This window comes from Manis javanica, chromosome 9 (assembly GCF_040802235.1).
Source record: "Manis javanica isolate MJ-LG chromosome 9, MJ_LKY, whole genome shotgun sequence".
Taxonomy (NCBI): Eukaryota; Metazoa; Chordata; class Mammalia; order Pholidota; family Manidae; genus Manis; species Manis javanica.
In genome coordinates, this window is record NC_133164.1 from 33,161,033 (window position 1) to 33,167,032 (window position 6,000).

The following is a 6,000-nucleotide window of genomic DNA, read 5'->3' on the forward strand; positions in this document are numbered from 1 at the left end:
GGTTGTTTCCATATCTTGGCTATTGTAAATAGTGATGCAATAAACATAAGGATGTATATGTCTTTTTGAATCAGGGATCTTGCTTTCTTTGGGGAAATTTCTGGGAGTGGTATTACTGGGTCAAATGGTATTTCTATTTTTAGTTTATTTTAGGAATCTCCATATTACTTTCCACAATGATTAAGCTAATTTACATTCCAACCAACTGTGTTGGAGCGTTCCCTTTTCTCCACATTCTTTTTCCACATTTGCTGTTGCTTGTCTTTTGGATGTTGGCCATCCTAAATGGTGTGAGGTGATATATCATTGTGATTTTAATTTGCATTTTCCTGATGATTAGCAATGTGGAGCATCTTTTCACATGCCTGTTGGCCATCTAAAATTCTTTTTTGGAGAAGTGTCTGTTCAGATCCTCTACCCATTTTTAATCAGTTTATTTGTTTTTTGGGTGTTGAGGCATGTGAGCTCTTTATATATTTTGGATGTCAACCCTTATTGGAAAAGACATTTATGAATATATTCTCCCATACTGCAGGATGCCTTTTCTTCTGCTAATGAGTCCTTTGCTGTACAGAAGCTTTTTAGTTTAATTTAGTTCCATGTGCTCATTTTTGCTTTTCTTTCCCTTGCTCAAGGAGATGGGTTCAGGAAAAGTTACTCATATTTATATTCAAGAGATTTTGCCTATGTTTTCTTTTAAGAGTTTTATGGTTTCATGACTTACATTCAGGTCTTAGATCCATTTTGAGTTTACTTTTGTGTATGCAGTTAGACTAAAATCCATTTTCATTGTCTTATATGTAGCTATCCAGTTTTGCCAACACCAGTTCTTGAAGAGGCTGTGATTCCCCCATTGTATATCCGCAGCTAATTTATTGTATATTAATTGGCCATATATGCCTGGGTTTATGCCTGGGCTCTCTATTCTGTCCCATTGATCTATGGGTCTGTTCTTATGCCAGTATCAAATTGTTTTGATTACTGTGGCTTTGTCATAGAGCTTGAAGTAAGGTAGTGTAATCCCTCAGCTTTGTTCTTCCTTCATAAGATTGCTTTCACTATATGGGACCTTTTGTTCTTCCATATGTATTTTAGAACTACTTGTTTGTTGAAGAATGCTGTTAGTATTTTGATAGGGATTGCTTTGAATCTGTAGATTGCTTTAGGTAGGATGGCAATTTTAACAATATTAATTCTTCCTATCCATGAGCACAGGATGTATTTCCATTTATTGGTGTCTTCTTTAATTTCTCTGATGAGTGTTTTGTATTTTTCAGGGTGTAGATATGTCACCACCTTGGGTAGGTTTATTCCTAGGTATTTTATTCTTTTGATGCAATTGTAAATTGAATTGTTTTCCTGATTTCTCTTTCTGCTAGTTCATCATTAGTGAATAGGAATGCAACAGGTTTCTGTGTATTAATTTCATATCCTGCAACTTTGTTGAATTCATTGATTATTTCTAGTAGTTTTGGGTTAGATTGCTTAGGGTTTTTTAAGTACAATATCATGTAATCTGTAAACAGTGACTTTTTCTTTACCAATCTGGTGAAGTTTAACTTCTTCTTTGCCAATCTGGATGCCTTTTATTTCTTTATGTTGTCTGATTGCTGAGGCTAGGACCTCCAGTACTATGTTGAATAAAAGTGGGAACAGTGGGTGTCCTTGTCTTGTTTCTGATCTTAGAGGAAAAGCTTTCAGATTTTCACTGTTAAGTATGATGTTGGCTGTAGGTTTGTTATATATGTCATATATTATGTTGAGGTACTTGCTGTCTATATTCATTTCATTGAGAATTTTTATCATGAATTGATGTTGAAGTTTGTCAAATGCTTTTTCAGCATCTATTGAAACGATTATGTAATTTTTATCCTTTTTGTTGATGTGGTGGATGATGTTGATGGATTTCGAATATTGCACCATCTTTGCATCCCTGGAATAAATGTCATTGATTATGATAGATGATCTTCTTGATGTATTTTTTAATTCGGTTTGATAATATTTTGAGTATTTTTGTGTCTATGTTTACCAGAGATATTGGTCTGTAATTTTCTTTTTTTGGTGCCTTTGTCTGGTTTTGGTATTAGAGTGATGCTGACCTTAAAGAAAGAGTTTGGAAGTATTCCATTCTCTTCTACTTTTTGGAAAAGTTTAAGGAGGATGGATATTAGATCTTCTCTAAGTGTTTGATAAAATTCAGCTGCAAAGCCATTTGGTCCTTGGGTTTTGTTCTTAGGTAGTTTTTTGATTACCAATTTAATTTCCTTGCTGGTAATTGGTCTATTCAGATTTTCTATTTCTTCCTGGGTCAATCTTGGAAGGTTGTGTTTTTCTAGAAAGTTGTCCACTTCTAGGTCATCCAGTTTGTTAGCATATAGTATTTCATAGTATTTTCTAAAAATTCTTTGTGTTTCTGTGGTGTCCATAAGTGATTTTTACTTTCTAATTTCTGAATTTTTTTTATGTGTGTACACTCTCTTTTTTTCTTGATAAACCTGGCTAGGGGTTGATCTATTTTGCTTATTTTCTCAAGGAACCAGCTCCTGGTTTCATTGATTCTTTCTATTGTTTTATTCTTCTCAATTTTATTTATTTCTGCTGTGATCTTTATTATGTCACTCCTTCTACTGACTCTGTTATTCTCTTTCTAGTTTCATTAATTGCGAGTTAAACTGTTCATTTGGGATTGTCCTCTTTCTTGAGGTAAGCCTATATTGCAATATACTTTTCTCTTAGAACTGCCTTCGCTGCATCCCATAGGTTTTTGGGGTATTGAGTTGTTTTTATTTTGCTCCATATTTTGCTTGATCTCTGTTTTTATTTGGTCATTAATCCATAGATTATTTAGGAGCATGTTGTTAAGCCTTCATGAGTTTTTGGGCTTTTTTGTTTTCTTTGTGTAATTTATTTCTAGTTTCAGACCTTTGTGATCTGAGGAGCTGGTTGGTACAATTTCAGTCTTTTTGAATTAGTCCAATGGATATTAGAAAGAAAACACATATGAGGACTAGTAGGAGAGAAAGAATCTGTGAGATTTCAGAACTTGCTAAGGATATTTTATAGATGGAGGAGAGGGAGACATGACTTCAAGTTTGGGCTTTTATAAATGAGAAAGCAGAAGTACCACTGAGGGAAAAAGAGAAAGTAAGACAAGTGATTTTTGAGGATGGTATTTTTATTGTTGGATTCATTTGGTTGACACTGGAGGCTCTTTTGGGTTTGAGCTTAAGATCTAGGCAGGGCCATCACCTTAGTGTAAGAGTTATCTGTAAACATACTGGCATTGAAATTCTCCAAGTGGATGGAATAACCCAAGGATCAAGTGCACAGGAAACAGAAAAAAATGTTTAAAGAACCATAAATTTAGGATTCCAAAAAACAAAACAAAACAGACTCAACAGAAAATAAAATATATATATTAATATATATATATATATATATATATATACAGTATTTAAAAAGCATGGAAATAATTGTGGCTCTTTTTTTTATGATTAAATACTCATATATTCTATCAGCCTCAAAAATATTTCTCTGAAGCAGGGTTATCATTATCTTCTTGTGGAGGAAAAACTCAGAAGTCTGTTAGACTAAGAAACTTCCCCTGGTCACACAGCCAATGAATGGCTGAGCTAAGATTCATACCAAGCAGTATGCATCTAGATTTTGTACTTTTAATTTTTATGTTATACTATCTCTTGGTTATAGAAAATAATTTGTTTTAATAAAAATCTTTTATTAAAACAAATGCACATTTGAAGATTTATAGTTACCCTTGTTTGTAAGTCCTTTTTATAATCTTGTTATCTTGACAAGTAGAAGTGACCAAGAGACAGAGGGGATTAAGAGTAAAGTAGGAGAGATTTCCAGGTGGGGTGTAATCTATGGGATGATAGAACATCATGGAAATCAATATAGATGTGGTGCTATTCACTCCATTTTCTAAGAGTGACTCCTTGTACAACTGATCTAGTTTATATTTTTAATATTCCTCATTGGTGCATGTAATAAATTTCTTAGTTTTAATTTATTCACATCACACACATGTTGCCTTTAAAGTGTGGATGCCCCTAAGAGGTATTCTTTTTGTATATATAGCAAACACTTTTTATCCTTGGCATGATGGATTTTGTCATGTTTTAAGACACTATTAATGAGTATATTGGGGTATTTATATATTGCGATAAATCTTAAGAAAACAGCAGTGCTCTAGTTGCTATACATAGAGATTAAAGTAAAAAGTTTAGGGATTCAATAAGATTTACCAAGAAGAGTGATAGAGAAAAAGAGAGTCAAAAGATTTACATCTTCTATCCCAGAAGAGGTTCTTGGAGATTCCCTTAAGGAAATGCTGTGTACTCTGTATCATAAAACTCTTGTTCCATCATGCTTACAGGGGATTTAGTAAGTTTTAGTAGCTCACTTATGCTTTGATTATAGTGAAGTTTGCTTTTTACTCAGGCATAAAGGAAAGCCTATAGGATTATCACATTTGAGTCACACACCTGAAGACGCAGGGAAAGCTTTCATCAGAAGAAGGCCGAGAAGCATGGAGGCAAAGTATGGGCTCTGGAGCCAGGCAACTGCGGTGCGAATCTTGGCTTGGGCACTCACCCTAACTATGTGATAATAGATAAATTTTATGTGCCCTGTAGGTTTCTTTTGAGGGTCAAATTAGATTACTCATAAAAGGCTCTTAGACTAATGCCTAGTACGTTGTGACTGTTCAGTAATTTTTCACTTCCTCTGCTAATGAAACTCGGGTATTTAAAGAATATATGCTTAAGTGGTGCTCACTTATTCATCTGCCTTTAGTAGGCCACCGGATTAATTCTTTATTCCTGATGAGCTCTGTTTGAATTATTCTTAGTAATTTTTATTTGGATATTCCAAAATTTTCAGAATGAAAATATATTAAATTTTAAATCTACTCTGATATAACATCCTTTCTAAGTTTAATGCTCTTTTTCTTTTACAATACTACTTTATTCCAATTTATAAAAGTTTGTCTACTTTATTGACCTTCCTCAAAGAGCCAGCTTTTGGTTATAATCATGAAACCTATTTCTTTATTATTTTCTTCTCCAATACTTTATATTTATCTATACTTTTTTTAAAAATTGTTTTTCTTCTTGTTATTCTCAGTTTGGGAAGTGTAGGTTAACTTCTTAATTTTCAGTCCATGTTAATTTTAAATTATTTATATCTTGACATGTAAACATTGGTTACATCAAAGAGGTTTTTTCTTATTTTAATAGGTAACAGTGTATGTCATACACTTAAAATATTTAATAATTTTATTTTACTTTTTATTTTGTCATTACTCAAATATTTAATGGTTCCTTCAGAAAATAATATGGTCAATATGAGTTTTGGATGGGGGAGTAGAGAAATGTTATTCTTCTTTACCACTGTCTAATTTTCTTATATTGTCATCTGATATATAGTCTATAAGATATGCTTTTAAAGGTAGTTTTTCTGAGGTTTTCTTTTGGACTCAGAGGTCAATTTTTGGTGACAGTTTCATGTGTTTTGAATGAATGAATTTTATTTTGACACATTCATAATGTTTAATGCATGCATTAGTTCAATATAATTTAGTTACTGACATTTCAATATGCTTAGTTTTACCTTAGTATTTCATTATTTGATACGTTGATTGCAGAGGGAAATTTGTCATATCTTTCACGATACATGTTCTGCATTTGTCATTTGATCCTTGTTCACTTTCTTATCCCTTTTGTGTTTCAAAATACATATCAGTGAATGACAAATTTTATCAAAAGGTAAAAAGCCCATTCCATCCAATTTTTAATTCAGTCTTATCTTGCCGATATTATTAGTGCTTAAATTGCTTTCTATTTGTAAACATTTCTTGATTACATTTTCAAAACAATTATATTAAAATGTTGAGATGTATGCAATTTTGCTTTTTTTATTTCTCATATATGGAATATTCTTATATCAAAGATTCTCTTTTAACAATATTGTTCAAACTGT